The following is a 5147-nucleotide window of genomic DNA, read 5'->3' as shown; positions in this document are numbered from 1 at the left end:
CTACCACTGCATTTATAAAACTATTGAGGTAAGCATTCACATTTAATGATCTGCTGTTCACATGCATTGGGTTTAGTGTGTCGGTAAGTGACGGGGTTGGGTTAAATTTTTTCTTATTATGTGAAAATGTTTGTCGTTTTTAAAACAATAAGAGTGATTTATTATAAGAATAATGAGAATGTGAGTGTGGGCTGCTGCTGGGTTTAGCTGCGGATTAAACATAATTACAATTATCTTTCCTGGTTGCTGAAGTCTGGTCACAGCCAGGCATGTAGAAGTGTGCGTGCGTGCGTGCGTGCGTGCGTGAATTCAACAGACAACAGTCATTTAAGCACTATATATCATGCTCTACTCACATTTAATTTTAGCACAGTTTTAAATTCCTGCAAGATTTTGCTGCAGTGGTAAACAATATTGTGTAACGTTACTCTGTTTAAAAAAGCATGAGGCAATGTGTAAATGTGTAAATGAACCAATCAAGTTTCAACTCCAAACCCGACTTGAAGATGCTATCCAGCCTTGTGAAATGCCTACGTGACTTTACTGTGTAACCACCTGCAGTTTACCTTTTGAAGTCATTTTATTCTCTGTGTTTCCCTTTCCTTGCAGACTACATCCGTGCTAGCATTAAAGCCTGCTGGCACAGGTGTGGCCAGAGCAACTTCATACTTATACATTTGGAATGTGTCTGCTAAAAGTTGTCTGTCTGTTCCAGTGTGGCGCACAAGACAATAGTTAATATGATAAAATAAAGAACCAACCAAATGTAAACTGACTGGGGTAGCAAAGTGAAAAAGTGGTTTACATGTGGGTTTTCTGGTAACGTGTCGCCTTTAGCAGTAAAAGGATGCCGTGCCATCAGGAGGAAGTGGGAGAATTGGTTTGAAAGGCGTGTGTTGTGTAGGTACAGAAATAGTGTTTTACTTTAGACTCTGCGTCTGAATCAGTAATCCATTTCTGTTAAGATAACGTGATCAGAGTACACATTGCTTTTAAAGTAATTGTAGCTAACGCAGTAGTTCCACACATGCTCTCCACTGTGCACGTCCATTCATTATATAGGTCTCAAATGTGGAGTTTTGAAAGAAACACATGCTATAGCAAACGTGTGTCCTGTTATGTCAGTTTAAAGAGTTGTGTCCTGTCAGTTTTCATACCTAGGTACACAAAGGGACAGACTTAATGCACTTTTGCTCCTGTGCAAATTGAAAGAATACTAACGCTTCAACTTAACACCAACTTGCTGGTGTGTCCTTAGTGGTGTCACCATTATCTACACCCCTTGTTCCCAAGTCTCCTTGAAATGAGCTTGGCTTGGTTGTTATTTACTATAAGATGATGAAAAACAAAATGATAAGAATTCTTAGTGTTTTCAGGCATTATTTTTCTTAAAAAAAAAAAAAAAAAAAAAAAAAAAAAAAAAAAACACAAGTGGGCAAGATGACAGTATTTCAAATTGCCATTGTCATAGGGAATTAGACCAGGGGAAAAGTAGATCGAGCAAGCGCAGTAAGGCAAAAGGTAGGTGCAGCAGCAGTTTGATTAGTGAAGGTTAACTGCATGAATCAACATTTTCTATCTGGTCATTTAATTTGCCATTCTCCATATGTAGTACTAGTAGGCGTAAACCTTAGAAACAATGGAACTTCCCCTTTAAATTCTAGACAGCGATCTACTTTTCTCCGGTCTAAATATTCCCCAGGACACTTGTCTTGTAATGTCTTATCTCTTGAAACAGTGTGAAACACAATGTAGTTATTTCAAGGTTGTTTTTTTCTTTTTTTTTTTCTTTCAATAGTTTGCAATGTGTATCAGAGTATGAAATTAAATGTGCCTCATGGTTAGAAATTAAGATTCTGGTTGTTCTCCACTAATACTGTAATACTGTTTATACAGAAACAAATCTTTTTGTATTATTTCAGACAGGCATTGCGAACAATATTGAGACCTTTAAAGGTCTTTATAGCCTTTTCTGACTCATAAAGAGATGTGTCATTCTTCCTGTGCAACACTTTAACAGGATGTTTGTATTCTGATGGATTACATTCTGATATACTGATATATAAACAAAACGGTTAACTACCATGCTAGTTGCATTTTGCTTCTGCATTTGCAATACTGCATTTCCAAATGCCTGATGAAGAAAGTTACTTTTCAAACTGGGGATCAGCCTGCAGTACAAACAGCAACCAAACTAGGATGTGGCTTCAATATAAATAACTGCAGCGCTATCCTGTTATTACAAGACAAGCTTATTCAAATTCTGTCTGTTAAGAGTTTGACCTCTCCTCCATGAAAACAAACGTTATACAGATGTATTGACCGAAAAGGAGGAAAAGCGAACAAAATGCCCACATGAATGAATGTGTTTCTCACACTAATACACAATGTGTATTATCCGTGTTTAGCAATTTAATCCATGTAGACCTAACTGGAGAGAAACTGTATTGTTGTGAGCCAGAGTTTTAACCCACTGATGCATGCTTGCCTGGGAGATCTGCACAAACATCACTGTCTTTCACAAGTTCCTGAGTAGCTTCTGTTAGTCAAATTTATAATGCCCAAGGGGAGGGGGAGGGGGAGATTATAGAAACAATTGATATGCTTCCTCTGGCATAAATATGGGCAAAGGACAGCTTTGTTAAGGCTGCCAGTTTATGGTTTACAAACATTTGCAAAAGCTGAACACAAATTTCTGTCTGCTGTGCTGGACTAAAGCACATTTTCCCTTCCAAAGGGAACATAAAGGTTTGAGTTGTGTCCTCTTTTTCCACACAGAACTTTGTTCTAGTGCTGCATGGCTGTTCTCATGAAATGTATACATGTTGTGTGCACGCAGAGAAGCATCTTTTTAGATGTGGTTTAATAAAAACAGATATCCTAGTGTAGTCACAAATGTCTTGAGGCACAGTACATACTAACTGAAGTATTTATGATATCTAAACCTCATTGCACTTCTCCTTTACACTGTCTGAGCAGTAGTCATTTTGTGTGAATTCATTGCATATGAAAGATGAGGGACAATCGTACTGGATACAATCAAATTCAGTTGGCAGGATCGCTCAATCCTGACCTGCTGCCCGGTTCTGGTTCTTCATAAGTCTGCAAAATCCCTCGAGACTAAAAAGGCAATGAGGGAGTAGGGAATTATCCTGCAATACCACCTTGGCCCCAAGCATTTGACTCAGTGAAGAATTAAAAACATGTTGTCTTTCCAAAAGGAGACTCCACTCATCAATCTCATATGTTACCAGTTTGATCAGTTAAATAGGTCTCTCTGCCCACAAACCCCTGTCGTTTCTTTGTTTGGTCCTCCTCCTCCCTGCCTCCACCCTGCAGTATGCTTTGTCTAGGGGGAAGGTGGCCTCAAGTGCCACTTGTCCTGCCCGCTGGCCGAGCCATTCTTAATCACTGTATTGCATTCATCTCAGCTTGGCCAGCATAGGGGCGGCTATCAAGCTCCAATAGATAAGGCCATGGGCCAAATGGTAATGTGATTGTATTATGTATCTGTTGGTTATCATGTTCATGTGCCATCAGGCATATCTTTCACAACCAATAAACTGTTATTTTTAGTACTAAGTTTCTTTCTGAAAGAAATAAGCTGGGACTGGCTACACACATGCATAAAACCAAGATGTGTATATCTGCTGACATGCTAAGGCTTTGTGAACTCCACTAAGGTACTGTGCCCTTGTAACTGTGGTACTTCAAATACAGGTAAGCTTATCTCTTTGTTTTAAAAAATTTTAAAAAATCTAATTTGCATTTACATACAATTCCAAAGACATAACGCAGGAAATGATGTGAGTGTTTGACAAGTTGTTCCTTTAAATCTTTATTTGTTTAGGTTTCAGCATCTGCGGTCTGGCTTGTAAATTGCACAAAAAAATAAATAAAAAATACAGAAGTACTTTGGAGAACAGCTGCATGCCCGTTGCTAAACATAAATTAACCCCTTCTATGCCCCCCTTGCCTACTCTATTAATCAAGTTCTACATATTGCTGCACAGTAGCTAGAATGAGTTCGATCCAGCTTCGGAATGACAGTTCACTTTTAATTGCTGGAGCAAAGGCAAAAATAGTGTAGTCTGAGTGAAGAAGACACTGCTATCACTGTTGTGATGAGTTTGTTTTGTTGGGGAAATTTTTTGCTGTATTGTTTGAGAAGAGGTGGGGGGCTCTATGGATACAACCAGTCACGTGAATCATAAAAACTGTTTAGATAATAAAGGATTGATCTTTACATTCTACTCTAGGGTCAACTCACCTTAAGTAACCCTATACAATTAATCTGTTTACTGGCCTTGGATCCTGGCAGTAAACTAATTTGTAATGGAATGCTTTATTCAACTTTTTTGCTGTAAATGGCAAGCACATGTGACCGCAGCTATAATCTAAGGATATTTTAGGGACTGGCATTAATATTTTTCAGTGCTCTAAATGAGAAAAGCTTGATGAAAACAGAGCGAATAACATGAGCTCTGTGATTTTTTTCCTCATGGTCTATTGTTTTATTTTTTCACATCCTTTTATTCCTTAATTAAACTTGTCAAGCTACCAGCTTTCATAATGTCGGCCTCTAAATGGAATCTCAACTTGGTTACATATTTGTGTCATTGAATATAACTTAAGCCATTAATTTCAGGATCACTAGAGGTAGTGGAAATGGAGGAAGCCACTACTGCATGTTTCCTCTCAATCAGACATCAAAACATCATAAGCATCTATTTAGTCTCAAGCGAGGGTCCCGGATGTGGACAAGTCCGCATTACTAGATGCGCCTATCTCCCCACGCAATACTTTAGGACCAGCGGTAGAGAAGATCTTGCAATGCTCTCACAGAGAGCGAGAGGTGTCCCGGCAGGTAGCTGCGATGCTCTCCTCCCATGTTTCGGCACAGGGAAGGGGGAGGTGATGGCGTCAGGCAGTTACCACAGTAACCCAGACTATCCCGATCCCTATGGCACCACGGGGTGACCTAAGGCACCACCTCCAACGCCGAACGTGGGGCACTCAGGGAGACAGTTCCACCGGAACTGCCCCAGCCAGACTCCAAGAAAGCCTCCACCCCAGCCTCAGCAGCCCCAGCAGTGGCCCTGAAGGCTTATGACCTCAGACCCACCCGTACACACAACACCATCTGC

This window comes from Polyodon spathula, chromosome 18, assembly GCF_017654505.1.
Source record: "Polyodon spathula isolate WHYD16114869_AA chromosome 18, ASM1765450v1, whole genome shotgun sequence".
Lineage (NCBI taxonomy): Eukaryota > Metazoa > Chordata > Actinopteri > Acipenseriformes > Polyodontidae > Polyodon > Polyodon spathula.
The sequence above is the reverse complement of the archived record's forward strand: the minus strand, read 5'-3'. Positions refer to the sequence as shown.